Source organism: Peromyscus maniculatus, chromosome 19 (genome assembly GCF_049852395.1).
Source record: "Peromyscus maniculatus bairdii isolate BWxNUB_F1_BW_parent chromosome 19, HU_Pman_BW_mat_3.1, whole genome shotgun sequence".
Lineage (NCBI taxonomy): Eukaryota > Metazoa > Chordata > Mammalia > Rodentia > Cricetidae > Peromyscus > Peromyscus maniculatus.
In genome coordinates, this window is record NC_134870.1 from 1,408,591 (window position 1) to 1,426,017 (window position 17,427).

Consider the following 17,427-nt stretch of genomic DNA (forward strand, 5'->3'; position numbering starts at 1 on the left):
TTCGTTTTTTTTTTTTTTTTTTTTTGGTTTTGGTTTTTGTTTTTTTGAGACATGGTTTCTCTGTGTTGATTTGGAGACTGTCCTGGGACTTGCTCTGTAGATCAGGCTGGCCTCGAACTCAGTGAGAGCCCACTGCCTCTGCTTCCCAAGTGCTGGAATTAAATAAAGGTGTATGCCACCACTGCCCGGCTGGATTGAATTTTTAACTCATTGTCTTGCCCTACCCCCAAAATAAGCATGTAGGATCTTAGTTTTTCTTCATTTTGCACACATCTATTTAAGATTTTTTTTTAACTAAAATTTGTGTCTCGTGAGTGTGTGCACATATGGGAGTTTTTCGTTGGGACTGCCAGTCAGCTCTGTCCTGCCAGCCTGCTCCCAAATAACCACAAAGAGACTTATTATTCATTATAAATGCTCAGCCAATAGCTTAGGATTGTTACTAGCTAGCTCTTACAACTTAAACTAACCCATATTTCTTATCTACCCTCTACCACATGGCAGTACTTTCTTTTAACTCGGCATGTTCATCTTGCTTCTCTCTGCATCCCTTGACTCTCATGACTGCCCTTCTTACCAGCATCCTCTCTGCCCCAAAAATTCTGCCTAGCTATTAGCCATTCAGCTTTTTATTAAATCAATCCTAGTGGCAAATCTTCACAGCACACGTGTATGTGTGTGTGGATGTGGGAAGCTGATGCTGGCATCTGCTTCAGTCTCCACCCTGCTCACTGGGACAGGAAGGACCTCTTAGAACTAGCCTAACCCAGAGCTCACCAGTTCCTCTAGTCAAGCTAGCCTGCTTCAGAGTTCTAGAGTTACATGCAGGCAGTTACATGCAGGTCATCACACCTACCCAAACTTTACTTGGGTCCTGGGGATCCAAACTCCTGTCCTCACAAATGGTAAATGGTTTATCTACTGAGCCATCTCCCCAACCCGGAATCTACCTTTTAAAAGATTTGTTACAAGTGTGGATTCAAGGCCTAAGAGAAATATCAGAAAATCAGATTTCATAGAACCTTTCAAGTATTTCAATTATGGCTTAATATTGAAAAATGTAGCCAGGTGTGGCACACGCCTTTGATCCCAGCACTTGGGAGGCAGAGGCAGGTAGATCTCTCTGAGCTCGAGGCCAGCCTGGTCTATAGAGCAAGATCCAGGATAGCCAGGGCTACACAGAGAAACCCTATCTCAAAAAAAAAAAAAAAAAAGTAACATGGTCAGCAAACAAAACACCTTGACCACTGTACTAATACCTACACAAAACTTCTTTTTTATCTGAAAGGCACACAGGGCAGAACTACTTGTACCTCTTGGCCATTGGGTTGCCAACCAAAGTGCAAAACAAGTGTCTAAGTAGAGCATGTAAAGGACATTACACAGAACTAGCACTTCGTAAGCCTCAGCTAGGAAGGTGCAAGTCAGGTGACAGACTTCTCTCTGCACACTCTTGTGACTGACTGTAAGTATTCATTTTGGGGTTACAAATTTTAGCAAGCGGATTACTTGCAGAGCCTGTGGGTAATCAGCATTCGCCACAATTCATGTATTTTGGTAGAATTAAAGCTGAATACCTTGTGCAGTGGCAGGGAGCTGACGCAGCAGCATTGAAAAGGCACAGCAGACCGTCTCCAAAGCAAAAATGTTAAGTTGTACTTTCTAGGTGATGGATGTGAGCTCAGTGGTAGAGCATTTGCCAGACATGCACAAGCCCTGGGTTCCAGTCCGACACCAAGAAAAGAAATAAAAACTATAGAAAGTTGCCTATCTCAAAATGGAAGTGGCAGCACACTCCTGTAATTGCAGCACTCTGGAAGCTGAGGAGCAAGGTTGCTGCTCGTGAGACGCTGGCCCGGCTTACACGTTTGATCCATAGAAGTATCAGTTTGTCAGGAGTCAGCTTAAGAGTCTCTGTGAAATATTTTAAAGCTGTGCTTGAACACTTCCCTACAGAAGTCAATGCTAATCTGAGTCCTTCTGCTCCAACAACATCATCTTTGACAATGACATTGGTGTTGCACAATTCCTGCCCAGGGGGAGAGAAAAGCCACATTTACCTTTCCCCTAACATCCAATGACAGACAAACTGGGCTCCACCAGAGTTCTCCGGAGACTCAATGAGCTTCTTGGGCTGTCTTACAGAGCATAGGTGAAGGGTTACTCACAGGGGTGTGGGCTCTCCTTCCCCAACCAGCTGCACCAGGAGAGCCTTACCTGGCAAGACTGAGCGTTTCCCCACAGCTGCATAGATGGAGCCAGGGCCTATAAACATGCTCTAGCCCCGCCCCCACCCCCAAGGCCACATGCAAAGTTACCAGTAGGTAGGAAGTGGTTGGATACTGGGGAGCGAGGCATGGAGTAGGCATGGGTGTGTACTAACAATCCCATCTGGGATGATCTTATGCAAAGGGACTTGACTGAAGGCCCCGGTATCAGTTTGTTGACAGAGCCGACAGTCACCACAGTGAGTGAGTGTGGGAGTAAGGAAGGAATGCTTGCTATGGTTCTGTTTGGTTGGTAAAATGTAATTGTATTGGGGGGAGGGGAGAGAGGGAGATGGAGAGGGAGGAGAGTCCACCTGCCTCTGCTTCCCAAATGCTGGAATTAAAGGCATGTGGTATGCTGGTAAATATTTAACACCAATGTTAACCAGTTTACAAACTCTTGAGATTTAAAAAAAAGTTTTTTATTTCTCTTTTTCTTTGTGTAGTTCCTTTAAGTTTTTTATTTTAGTGATTTTAGGGCTGGAGAGGAGCAGCACTTGCTCTTGCAGAGGGCCCCAGTTCAATTCCAGCACCCACAAGATGGCTCACAACCATCAGTAACTCCATTTCCAGGAGACCCAATCTTCTAACCTCCAGAGGCACCAGGCACACACATGGTATACATACATATGCAGACCACATGTTCATACACATAAAATGTGTATTTTACTAGTGCATATGGCGGCAGGGGCACTTGTCAGAGAACAATCTTGTGAGTCAGTGCTCACTGTCCACTTTTTCATGATTGTGAGGATCACACTCATGTCACCAGGTTTGTACAGCAGGCACTCTTACCCATGGGGCCATCTCTCCAGCCGCCCCCCCCCCCAAATTCTTGAAATTTTGACAGTTTTCTCTTGTACTCTCTCCTTCACCTGGAAATAAAGTTCTTTTTATGCTCTTGACACCGCTCACTGTGAGACTGCTGCATTTGCAGTAGACTGGAGTGGGGTGTCCACACAGGCCTTGACAGTGAGCGTGTGCAAACGGTTGAGTTCCCTCAGGGCCGTCATTCGTAGGCCTTTCTGACCAATACAGTTCAGCTTACAACTTCCCTCGCTCAGATTTCCTGAAGACAGAGGCTGTCTGTGGATAAACTAAACAGTCATGCTCTTAATTGCTTTTAAGTGGAGCTTTTACCTGCTCTGTTCTCCCTCCTTCCCAGCATAGCCACAGGCAGCTCTGCCACCTTTCCCTCAACTTTAGTGGAACATTCAGAGTAAGGTCTCTATTCACATGTCTCTTGAAAGGAAAGACACAATATTCCTTGGTATATTATGTAGAAGTTGTTCTTGAATGTGGTTAGCTTTGGTTAAATATCAGGAGTCTCATTCCTGAAAAAAAGTAGGTAAACAGTCATTAGAGATTTGACCCTATTGATCCAAGGATGAATGACAGACAGTCTGATCGCTCATAGACTGAACTTTCATTATAGTTCTGACGAATATCTCAGGATATACCTGTGGGGCTGGGGGAGATGGTTCAGCAGTTAATATCAGTTGCTGACCTTGTAGAGGACCCAAGTGCGGTTCCTACACCCACGTTAGGCAGCTCACAACTGCCTTTAATGCCAGTTCTGCCTTTAATGCCTGCTCTGGTCTCCACAGGCACCAGTACTCACATGTACAGTACTCACATGCACATACCCACCCAACCCCCACATAATTAAAAAATAATAAAAAAAATCTTTTAAAGATAAATTTGTTGCAGTTAGCGACTAAATTTGTTGCTGGAATAGAAAGTAATTTTTAAAAGTATAGAAACGACAGCTTTGAGGGTTACTATGCAGCTTAGTTTTGGATGACAGAGCTTATTTTGAGTAATTACAGGTTAATCACTTACCTCCCCCAAGTTCTATTTTCTGAAATTAAAAATTTTAGAATATGTCCTAAATTTTAGCATTTAATATTTAACATATTTGTTGATTTTATTTATTTATTTATTTATTTATTTATTTATTTATTTATTTATTTATTTAGAGACAGGGTTTCTCTGAGTAGCTCCGGTTGTCCTGGAACTCACTCTGTAGACCAGGTTGGCTTCAAACTCACAGAGATTCACCTGCCTCTGCTTCTTGAATGCTGGATTAAAGGCATGTGCCACCACTGCCCAGCGCTGGATATTATTCTTATCTGAACACTACTTTCTCTGTGTAAATGACAATTTTTCCCCTAAGAATAATGCTACGCAGGGTGGTGGTGGCACACGCCTTTAGTCCCAGCACTGCAGAGGCAGAGCCAGGCAGATCTCTGAATTTGAGGCCAGCCTGGTCTACAGAGCGAGATCCAGGACAGGCACCAAAACTACACAGAGAAACCCTGTCTTGAAAAAAGAAAAAAAAAAGCCGGGCGTGGTGGCGCACGCCTTTAATCCCAGCACTCGGGAGGCAGAGGCAGGCGGATCTTTGTGAGTTCGAGGCCAGCCTGGGCTACCAAGTGAGCTCCAGGAAAGGCGCAAAGCTACACAGAGAAACCCTGTCTCGAAAAAACCAAAAAAAAAAAAAAAAAAAAAAAAAGAAAAAAGAAAAAAGAAAAAAAAATAATGCTACATGTTAAACATGACAAACTTACATTAAATCACTGGAATTAAGACTGGATCTCCATCTGTTAAAGTGGTGTTTAGGGAAATTGACACGTTAGATTTTGGCTTCACTGAGTCTGTGACAAGAGTCCTATGGAAGACATACTATGTTGGCCTGTGCTTAGGAGGAGATAACAATCCAGAAAATACTCCAGTGACTGAAGCATTGTTCCATCGCTCCATGCTCTGGAGAGCATCCCACAGCTCTTCCTCCAGATCACTGCTGTGAACTGCTAATAGTGGTCCCTGCCTGCTGGCTACAGGAGAGAAGCAGAGCTGGAGGCAGAGGCTCACTGCAGGCAGCTGAAGAAAGATTGTCCTGTGTTTACTAATAAACAGACTTCAGTAGTGGCAACTGGCCATCCGAGGACAGAGCTGTCCCCTGGGCCTTCCATTCTGGAACCTTGGGTTAATTTAATGCATCTGAAGTAATAAAAGCAGTCGCTGTCTTTGTAAGGGAACCTTTGCTTTGAAGCGAAATGAACTATGGAAAGCTAACCGACCAAATCTGGGAGGAGGGTCCCCTCTTTGTCTCCATCTGCAAGGGGCTGAAAAGGCCAGCTGCTCTGTCCACTGTTCGCCTTACAAACTGAGGAGGAGAGCTGAAGTCTCCAGCAGGGAGTTTCCAGAAGATGAATCACTTCCACATCTCCCGGAGAGCTGCAAAGCCTGAGTCTGGGTTCTACTCTGAGCTTTTCATGTCTCAGTCAGAACTTGGCTTTATTATTAATTTTTAATTGGATACTCCCTTTTAAGTGTGCACAACTAAATTATTTGGTTTGTTTCCTTTTCTGAGGGACTTGGCTGATACAAATCTAAATATGCTGGAAGATTAAAGAAAACAAATGAATTTGGTGGGGCTACATAGGATCTTCAGAGTAATAGCCAATGGGAAGGAAGTGTCTGGAGACTCATAAGGAACTGGATCCTGGGCTGATGGGGGCTGAGCACTGCAAGCTGTGGGCATAGGAAAGGGGCCAGAAGAGTACCACGCCACTCCAGCCTGCAAACCAGCTCGAACACACAGAGAGCAAATGCCCTTTTGACTCTGGGAAGACTCTCAGCAGGCAGGATGGAGCCAGCCCACACCTAGCAAGGCATCTTCTTTACTCAGTCTACTTAGTTTCATTTCTTTCTTTTTTTTTTTTTTTATTTGGTGTTTTGACACAGAGTCTTACTACATACCTGGCCTGAAGCTCACTCTGTAGCCCAGGATGGCCTCGAACTCATGAAGCTGCCCTGCCTCTCAAGTGCTTGGGATTAAAGGGCTGTGCCACCACACCCACCTTGGTTTATGGTTTTTAATAAAAAAAACTTGTTTAAACTTATTTATTTGGAAACAGAAGCTTGCTGTGTCGCTCTGGCTGGCCTGGTACTTACTTTGTAGCCCAGACTGATCTTAAACTTGCAGCTGTCCTCTTGCCCTGGTCTCCTGAGTACTAGAATTACAGGCATGAGTCACACACAGTTTCAAAGTCTGGCTTTATATCCAACACCTCTACTAATAAAAAGGTCAGGCTGGTGAGATGTCTCAGTGGTAGAATCCTGTGCAATCTTGGTGACCTGAGTTCAATCCCTGGAATGCATGTGTATTAGTTACTGTGTTAGTATAGTGTGTCACTGTGATAATACACCATGACCCAAATCAACTTGAAGCAGAAAAGGGTTTATTTTAGTTTATGGTTCCAAGGAACAGAGAAAGCCAGACATGGTGGCAGGGGCAAGAAGCTGGCCTGTCACATTTTCATCCAATACAGGAAGTGTGTATGTTGCGGTGGACAGTCTATAAACAGTTAAAGCTTGCTCTGAACAACTGGAGACAACGGTTCAAATACATGAGCCTATACGTGTATGTTCAAATACAGACCACAGTCTGACGTAAAGGTGGAGTGAGGAAACGGACCTACACACACACACACACACACACACACACACACACGCACACGCACACGCACACACACGTGCACGCACTAATAATTAATAAAACTGGATGGACAGGGTGGTGCACACCTTTAACCCTAGCACCTGAGAGACAGAAACAGACAATCTCTGTGAATTCAAGGCCAGCCTGGTCTACATAATAAGTTGCAGGCCAGGGGTCCAGAGAAAGAGCTGTCTCAAAAAAAAAAAAAAAAAAAAAAGAATGAGAGAAAGGAAACTGATAATCTCAAGCCAGGTGTGGTGGAATATACATATAATTCCAGCACTTGGCATGAGAATCAAGATCGGGAGTTCAAGGTCAGCATTCACTCACTATGTTGTGAGTTCAAGGCCAGCCTGGATGCATGAGACTCTGTCTCTGCTACTACTAACAATAATAGTAGTAATAATATGAAATGCAGGTTAACCAACTCCATCTGTTTTCTCAGTTTGGTTCTGAACTCAAAAATGTGATATAGCTAATTAGTATTTTGAAAAACCCCCAAACATCACTACATACATAGAAAGGATCCTAATAATAAATTTGGTCATAAATTCCTGATGTATATTTATTATATACATGCATTCATATATTTGTTTATTCATCTCTACTTTCCTTTAAAATGAATTTAGGTCAATTCAGAGCCATAAATTTGAAAAAACTGAAAATTTGGAGACTTTAGATTAAATGGAGTCTGTAGCTTGCACTGGTGGTTGTTGACCCAACATGTATTTTATACTTTTAACAGAATCTAATTTGGGGCGTGTGTGTGTGTGTGTGTGTGTGTGTGTGAGAGAGAGAGAGAGAGAGAGAGAGAGAGAGAGAGAGAGAGAGAGAGAGAGAGAGAGAGAGAGAGAGAGAGAGAGAGAGAGAGAGAGAGAGAGAGAGAGAGAGAGAGATAGGAGTGCCTCTAGCTACTTGTTTACTTAGTTTTCTTTTTGAAACAGGGTGTCACGTAGCCCAGGCTGGCCTCAAGCTCATTATGTAACTAATACTGAGCTTTTATTGTAACTCCTGACCCTCATGCTTCTGTCTCGAGGGCTGTGGTTACAGGTGCATCACATCTCCATGGACTATGTCTAACTTTAAAAGCTTTCTTCCCCAGCCTACCTTGTTCTTAATGGGAACTCTCTGACCCAGTTCTGATCAGTGATATGTAAATGGAAATACCTCAAAAGGGCATTTATTTTCAGATAAAGGGCAGGCTCATCGGCTCGAGCCTTTTACCCTTTGACCTTCTTTCTTTCCTCCCTCAATGAGATACAGACTGGGTAACAAGCTACAGCAGTCCTCTCTCGTCACTGAGAAGTCTGAGAATATGAGAGACCAAGGTCTCAACAGTCTTGAACTGCTGGGTCCATGCCACCAACTATCATCCTCTAGTGCTGTGGGATGGTCTGTATGTCAAATTGTTCTGATTGGTCAATAAATAAAACACTGATTGGCCAGTGGCCAGGCAGGAAATAGGTGGCCAGGCAGGAAGTAGGTGGGACAAGAAGAGAGGAGAATTCTGGGAAGCGGAAGGCTGAGGCGAGGAGACACTGCCAGCTGCCGCCATGACCAGCAGCATGTGAAGACGCCAGTAAGCCACCAGCCACGTGGCAAAGTATAGATTTATGGAAATGGATTAATTTAAGCTATAAGAACAGTTAGTAAGAAGCCTGCCACAGCCATACAGTTTGTAAGCAATATAAGTCTCTGTGTTTACTTGGTTGGGTCTAAGCGGCTGTGGGACTGGTGGGTGACAAAGATTTGTCCTGACTGTGGGCAAGGCAGGAAAACTCTAGCTACACTCTAGAGCAGTGGTTCTTTCTCTGCCTTCCAAGTTACCACCCTTTAACACGGTTCCTCGTGTTGTGGTCATTGCCCTCCCCCACCCAGGCAATAATTTTCACTGCTGCTTCAGAACATAATTCTGCTCTGTTTTGAGTCATAATGTACATAGCTGTGTTCTGATGGTCGTAGGTGACCCTGTGACCCTATGCAGTCATAACCCATAGGTGGAGAACCATTGCTCTAGACTTAGGCATGAGAATCCCTTTAGGAACAAATTGTCTTAACTGGTTCAGGCTGCTGTTACAAAATACCATAGACCAGTGCTGGCTGTAGTATGGATCTAGCCTCCTCCAGAGGCTCACAGGTTAAAGGCTTCATCTCCAACTTCATGTTTTTGGAAGGTCATGGAAACTTTAGAAGTGTGTCTTGTTGGGGGTCTTTAGGCCATTGGAGGCATGCCTCTTCCTTTTCCTATTCTTTTCATTATAAATTTTTTTGTTTGTTTATTTTTGAGACAGGGTTTCTCTGTGTAGCCCTGGCTGTCTTGGAACTCACTCTGTAAACCAGGCTGGCCTTACACTTGGGAGATCCACTGCCTCTGCCTACCAAGTGCTGGCATTAAAGGCTTGTGCCACCACTGCCTAACTCCTTTATAATTTTTTTGGTTGGCTTGTGTGTGTGTGTGTGTGTGTGTGGTGTCACATACATGTCATGGTATTCATGTGGAGCTCAAAGGAAACTCTCACCTTTCTTTCACCTTGTTTTTTAAAAATTACAATTGGTTTGTTGGGTAGCACATGTGAGTCATTTCACACATGTGGAAGACAGAGCACAGCTTGTAGGAATCAGTCCTCTTCTTCCACCTTGTGAGTTCCAGGCTTGCCATCACACTTGCCTGCCTTCCATTTTATTTGAGGCAGGGTTTCTTTCTGTGTGTGGAGGGGAGTGTGTGTGTGTGTGTGTGTGTGTGTGTGTGTGTGTGTGTGTGTGTGTGTGTAAGTGTGCTACAGTACAGGATGGAGGCCAAAGAACATCTTTAGATGTTGGTCCTCACCTTCCACCTTATTCAAGAAGGCTAGGGTCTCTGTTGGTTTTTGTTGATGTTGTTATTTTTCTCCTTCTCCTTCTCCTCCTCCTCCTCCTCCTCCGCCTCCTCCTCCTTTTCTCCTCCTCCTTCACCACATAGGCCAGGAGAGTTATTCTGTGAGATTCTCCAGATTTTCTTTTCTGTGCCTTGCCTCCATGTAGGAGGGTTGGGACCACAGATGCTCACCCTATAGCACCTGACTTATTTGAGTTGTGGGTATTCAAAATTCGGTCTTCAAGCTTGCAGCAAGTGTTCTTACTCACTGAGCCTCTCATTTTTTTTTCATTTCTTGATCATGAGGTTAGTGGCTCTCCATATCATGTCCACCCCACCCCCCAACCAAAAGCAACAAGGCCAACTAATCATGGACTGAAGCTTCTAAAACTGTGAACCAAAATAATTTTTCTTTTTATTACTTTTTTTTTTGAGACAGGGTTTCTCTGTGTAACAGCTCTAGCTGTCCTGAATCCCACTTTGTAGACCAGGCTGGCCTTGAATTCACAGAGATCTGCCTGCCTCTGCTTCCTGAATGCTGGGACTAAAGGCGTGCGCCACCACGCCCGGCTCTTACATGTAGATGTAACCATCTTATTAAATAAGAAACACAGAGCCAATACAGAGATGAAAGCCACGAGGTCAGAGCAATAGCTAAGAGCTAAAAACCTTACCCTTCACTGTCACTGCTGCCCTACCTCTCTGAAAGAGACCTACTTCCTGTTATTTGTGCTTTTTGTTGACTTTCTATTCTGCCTTCTCATTGGTTGCAAACCCAACCACATGACCTCCTCGTCACTGCCCGTCTGTACAGACCTCCAGGTCTTCTATGGTTGGTATTGAGATTAAAGGCATGTGTCTCCATGCTGGCTGTATCCTTGAACACACGGAGATCCACCTAGCTCTGCCTCCCAAGAGCTGAGATTAAAGGCTTGCGCCACCAACGCCCAGCTCTGCTATGGCTTGCTATTAGCTCTGCCCCCCAGGCAACTTTATTTATTAGCATACAAATAAAATCACATTTCAGTACAGATAAAATATCACCATACTTACATACTTTTATAGTGGTAGAAAGCTGACAGCTGGATGATTTACAAACAACAAAGTTGTATTGTCCAGACTTCTGGAACCATGGGATATAAAAATCAAGCCATGAATGGCCTGTGTGATAGAGGCCCAAGTTTTCCCAGATGGCCCTGCTCTCTGTGGCCTCAAGTGGTAGAAGAATGAACGAGGTCCCTCAAAGCTCTTCTACAAGTGTGTCAATCCTGCTGTGGAAGTTCCATATACGAGCACACCCGGATTTACACTAATGCTCATGGGTCAGTTGAGTTTCCTCTAAGTCCGGTGCTAATTGTCACCCAACCAATTCAGGTTCGGATAACAGAGACCATTTTTTTTTATTCTTGTCCATCTTGCTTGTTCAGTTAACTGAACATGAACAAGAGGAATCACCAAGGAAATGATGTCCACATCATGGGGTTTGTCAAGCCTTTGCTGGTGTCCATTTGTCAAAGGACAGAAGTGAGGAGATGACGTATCCTTTGTGCTTCAAGGGTGTGGCTGACAGCTGCTTGATCAGTACTGGGGATTCTAGAATATCACAGTACTTCAAACATGTCTTTCTTCATGAGACATGATACTTGTAGCCCTGGTACTATGTACCAGGCTGGCCCTGAACACATGCAATTATTCTGCCTCTGGCTCCTGATTATGGAGATTACAGCTGTGAGCCACACCAGCTTTCTCAGAAAAAAAATTCTATTTTATTCTAGTTTTAATAAAAATTTGTGCCAGGTGTGTTGGCACACACCTTTAATCTTAGTACTTGGGGGGCAGAGGCAAGCAGATCTCTGTGAATTTGAGTCCAGCCTGGTCTACATGGTGAATTCCAGGACAGCCAGGGCTATGCAGAGACACCTGTTTCAAAAAACCAAAATACATACATACATAATACAGAATTTGTTTATTATGGTACATATGTTCGTGATGTAAGGACAAGACATGTGTGTCACTACATACATGCATACATAATACAGAATTTGTTTATTATGGCATGCGTGTGCATGCGTGTCACTTGTGAGTGTGGAGGTCAGTTCCCCCCTTCCACCTTCATGTGGTTAGTCCCAGGAGTTGAACTTGGGTCACTACACTTGCCTGGCTCGTGCCTTCACCCACAGCTCCATCTCACTGGCCTCAGCACAGTTGTCACATGGGAGGTGGTGATTAGCTGTATTCTTTTTGACATGGATTTTTTTCAGTGAAATTACATGCCATTTTTATGTTTTCTTTATGTTTTTTGTAAGAATTGCAGTTGGGAGTTGGGAGCCCAGGAATACCACAAAGTCACCCTAAGCATACCAGTGTACCTCCTGCTCCAGGAGAGGGTTTCCCCAGTGCAAATTAACAACTGTGCTCTGGCAAGGGAAACCCCCAGAGAAGTTCTTACTGCTCCGTTCTGGAGAAGTGTTAACAGTTCTACTCAGGCCCCTGGAGTGTAACAACGGTGCTCAGCTAGAGGAAGATTTCCCCAGGGAAAGTGTTACACTTATGCTCCCCGCTCTGGCTCCAGCAAAAAGTTGTTACAGCTGGGCTCTGCTCCAGAGAAAGGGTCACACCTCACAACAAACCTCACACAAGAGATTTACTGGGAAGGAAGAATCCAGGCGGGTGGCTGCCTCTAGGGTGAGAAGCAGCAGTAAACCCAACAGGGCACAGAGCTTATATAGAGTTTCTTCAGGGGCAGAGCTTTCCAGGGTGGCTTGGGATTGGTGGGGTTTTGTAGCCTGATTCTGGGGAAAGCTCAGACTGATTGGTGGGATTTCAAGCCCTGGTCCTGGGATCAAATCAGGGGCAGGCTGTTCTTTCCTTGGCCCTTTTCACCCAACAGTTTTGTTTTCAAGACAAGGTCTTATGTATCTCAGATTGTCTTCAAACGTGCTACATAGCCAAGGATCATCTTAAACCTCTTATTCTCCTGTTTCTACCTCCTGAGTGCTGGGATTACAGGTGTGGATCACTGCTCCCAGTTACCTGGTGCTGGGCGTCTAACTCAGAGCTTTGTGCATGCTAAAGAAGTACTCTATCTACTGAGCTATAATTCGAGAGATCCACAGATGTCTGGGAGGAAGACTTATTTATTAAGGAATAAAATGGGGATCATACTCATGAATACAGAACAAGTAAATGCCACTGCTGACCCAGGTGCCATTCTGCCCAAGGGCAAAGAGGACCAACCCCAAGCTGCTTGATCTGGCTCTGACCATCCAAAGGAGTGTGACCTTTCTTCCTCTGCTCTTGAGCAGTCACATAAGCAGACAAGACCATGCCCTAGGGCTACCCAGAAGCCATTGACTGAATGGATTGAATTCCCACAACAGAGCTACGTGCCCATTTCCTGCTATTTTCATTATGAACCTTTCAAACATGCGTGTGAGAGACTGCTACACTGAGCCCTGTATCTTCGCAGTATTTACTTGTGGCTAGTTCTATTTCACATGAGTCATTGTGGGGGCTAACGTATGTCAGGATGTATGCTTTCCTCCACTGGACAAAGGTGGGAAATATGTAACCTTATGGGGTTTGCCTTTACAAACCTCTGCCTAATGTGTTTCGGTGCCATTCTCTGGGAATCCTGGGTATGGACCTGGCCAGTATTTAATAATAAAGTTTGCTTCAAATTTGGCTTAAAATTATGGTAGTGGTCTTATTCTTGCCCAGGGGAATTAATATTACCTAACCCACATCCTAATTCCCATGTCTACCATGATTATTCTGGAGCAAATCTGAGATATTTTATCTGCATCTTAGTGTTGTTGGTCCCAGACTCCAAAACAATCCCAGGAGACACAAGAGGTCATACAAAGCAAGATTTATTACTGGGCAGCACAACAGAAACAGTCAGGGACCACAGTACAGACTCAGAAGCTGACTGCATCCTCAAAATTCATTTCAGCAAGCGTTTAAGCACAAAAACCATACATATCTGTGTCAAGTTACAGTTACATTTTTCCACCAATCAGAATTCAAAGATTAGGGGGTCTTCCCTACGTGTTCTATCATTGCCGACCTATACAGAATGGAAGCTTTTCAATCCAGCCAATCAGATTCAGTTGTTCTTTCTGTTGTTAGGGACAGCCATGATGTTTTTAGAGAACTAAAGATGCACAACAGACGATTTCTGTTGTTTAAGGAGGAGATGGGCAGCTATTGGGAAGTCCCCAGCTTCCCTAGGGCTTGGGAATTTGAACTTTGGTTTCGTTCCACAGGTAAAATGGAGTCTAAAGTCAAAATGGCAGTACTTAGGACAAGATGCCTCTTGCCTGTTCCCAATATTAGTATGTATTTCTGAAAGTTAAGGGCTGTTTAAAAAATATGACTATATCCAGATGGGGTAGTTCAAGTCTATAATCTTAGCTCTTGGGAAGTGGAAACAGGAGGACCAGAAACTTAATTCTAGTATATTATTAAAAGACTGAAGAACCAAAGCATTCCCATTTCAAGCAAGCCACTCACCCAGCTGGAAACAGGCCTGAGTTTCAAAATTCTCAGAACTGCTGACATAGGTCCCAGGAACCCAAAAGTACAAAGTCAAGATGTTTGAAGAGTCATCAGGTAGCAACTGATTAACCACAGAATGCTCCAGTGCTGGAGATGGTTAAAAGTACAAAGTTAGGATGTTTGAGGGACTATCTGGTAGCAATTGATTAATCATAGAATGCTCCAATGCCGGAGATAGTCTATGAAATTTGACAAACAACCAGTCAAAATTGCAAAGTAAGGTAACACAGAAATTTTGGAAAGTCCCTAAACTTGAGTCGATCAGAATTGTACCCGTACTAGCACCCCTAACTGATGTAACCTTGTGATTTTTGCCTTTAAAACCTGAGCTTGCTGGCTGGAGCGATGGCTCAATGGTTAAGAGCCACGCAGCAGGGACCCCATTGAGCACCCAACACAGTGGAGGCTAGTGGAGGTGCCTGCCCCACTGCAAGCTCAGTTTTTTGTTTTTTTAATTTATTTATTTTTATTTGATGTGCATTGGTGTTTTGCCCTGGGTGTCCAGTCCCCTGGAACTGGAGTTATAGACAGTTGTGAGCTGCCATGTGGGTGTTGGGAATTGAACCCGGGTCCTCTGGAAGAGCAACTAGTGCTCTTAACCATTGAGGCATCCAACTTGGCCTCTTTAGGAGGTAAACGTTCAGCTGTTAGAAATTGGGACATTATCTCAAGTGAAACAGAGTACAAGATGGCTTGAATGTATAGGTCCAGAAGGACAGAGAGGAAAATTAAAACCATATATGGCTAACATAGCTATAAACTTGTGGGGTTGAGACATGTTACAACAATGGAATACTCAGATTAACATCCCTCCAACCTCAGAAACAAATCATAAACTAGCACATGTTTCTGAGAGAAATATTAGAAGGATTATTCTAATGAGTGGTCACCAGCCATCCATATTATACAAGAACAGGGCACAACAACTGATGATCTTCCAAAGACACCAACAGCTCTACCTTTAAAATGGTTAACAGATAAGCCTGTATGGGTTCATCAATGAATGGCCTTTAACAACAGAGAAACTCCAGGCTTTAGAAGAGCTGATAGAAGAGCAGTTAAATGCTCATCATATTGAAGAATCAATCATCCCTTGGAATTCTCCTGTATTTGTTTTTTTTTTTTATATATATATTTTTTATTTTACAATACCATTTAGTTCTACATATCAGCCATGGGTTCCCCTATTCTCCCCCCTCCCACGCCCTCCCCTTACCCCCAGCCCACCCTCCATTCCCACCTCCTCCAGGACAAGTCCTCCCCCGAAGACTGTGATCGACTTGGTAGACTCAGTCCAGGGAGGTCCAGTCCCTTCCTCCCAGACTGAGCCAAGTGTCCCTGCATAAGTTCCTGGTTTCAAACAGCCAACTCATGGAATGAGCACAGGACTTGGTCCCACTGCCTAGATGCCTCCCAAACTGATCAAGCCAATCAACTGTCTCACCTATTCAGAGGGCCTGATCCAGCTGGGAGCCCCTCAGTCTTTGGTTCATAGTTCATGTGTTTCCATTCATTTGGCTATTTTTTTTCAATAATTGAGTAAAACTGAAATTTATTATATGCCACAGTCGTCCTAGGGACCTCCATGCTATATATATAGCCTCTATGGTTCTATGGGTTGTGGTCTGATTGTTCATTTTATATCTAGAATCCACCAATGAGTGAGTACATACCATAACTGTCTTTCTGGGTTTGGGTTACCTCACTCAGGATGATTTTTTCTAGTTCCATCCATTTGCCTGCAAATTTCATGCTTTCATTGTTTTTCTCTGCTGAGTAGTACTCCATTGTGTATATGTACCACATTTTTTTCATCCATTCTTCCGTTGATGGGCATCTAGGTTGTTTCCAGGTTCTGGCTATTACAAATAGTGCTGCTATGAACATAGCTGAGCATGTATCTTTATGGTATGTATCAGCATTCTTTGGGTATATGCCCAAGAGTGGGATGGCTGGGTCTTGAGGTAGTTCGATTCCTAATTTTCTGAGAAACCGCCATACTGATTTCCATAGTGGTTGTACAAGTTTACATTCCCACCAACAGTGGAGGAGTGTTCCCTTTGCTCCACATCCTCTCCAATATTGGTTGTCATTGGTGTTTTTGATCGTAGCCATTCTGACAGGTGTAAGGTGGTATCTCAGAGTCGTTTTGATTTGCATTTCTCTGATGATTAAGGATGTTGAGCATTTCTTTAAATGTCTTTCAGCCATTTGTAGTTCTTGTTTTGTGAATTCTCTGTTTAGCTCTTTAGCCCATTTTTTAATTGGACTGTTCAGTGCTTTGATGTCTAGTTTCTTGAGTTCTTTATATATTGTGGAGATCAATCCTCTGTCAGATGTGGGGTTGGTGAAGATCTTTTCCAAATCTGTTGGCTGTCTTTTTGTCTTATTGACTGTGTCTTTTGCCCTGCAAAAGCTTCTCAGTTTTGAGAGGTCCCATTTATTAATGGTTGTGCTCAGGGTCTGTGCTGTCGGTGTTTTATTTAGGAAATGGTCTCCAGTGCCAATGCGTTCAAGAGTGCTTCCTATCTTCTTTTCTATTAAGTTTAGTGTAACTGGATTTATGTTTAGGTCTTTGATCCACTTGGACTTGAGTTTTGTGCATGGTGACAGATATGGATCTATTTGTAATCTTTTACATATTGACATCCAGTTATGCCAGCACCATTTGTTGAAGATACTTTCTTTGTTCCATTGTATAGTTTTGGCTCCTTTGTCAAAAACCAGGTGTTCATATGTGCATGGATTAATGTCAGGGTCTTCAATTCGATTCCATTGGTCCGTATGTCGGTTTTTATACCAGTACCAAGCTGTTTTTATTACTATAGCTCTATAGTAGAGTTTGAGGTCCGGGATGGTGATGCCTCCAAGGGTTGCTTTATCGTATAGGATTCTTTTAGCTATCCTGGGTCTTTTGTTTTTCCATATAAAGTTGAGTATTTTTCTTTCCAAGTCTGTGAAGAATTGTGTTGGGATTTTGATGGGGATTGCATTGAATCTGTAGATTGCTTTTGGTAAGATTGCCATTTTTACTATGTTAATCCTACCTATCCATGAGCATGGGAGATCCTTCCATTTTCTGATATCTTCTTCAATTTCTTTCTTTAGAGATTTAAAGTTCTTATCAAAAAGGTCTTTCACTTGTTTAGTTAGTGTTATCCCAAGGTATTTTATATTATTTGTGGCTATTGTAAAGGGTGATGTTTCTCTGACTTCTTTCTCAGCCCTTTTATCATTTGTGT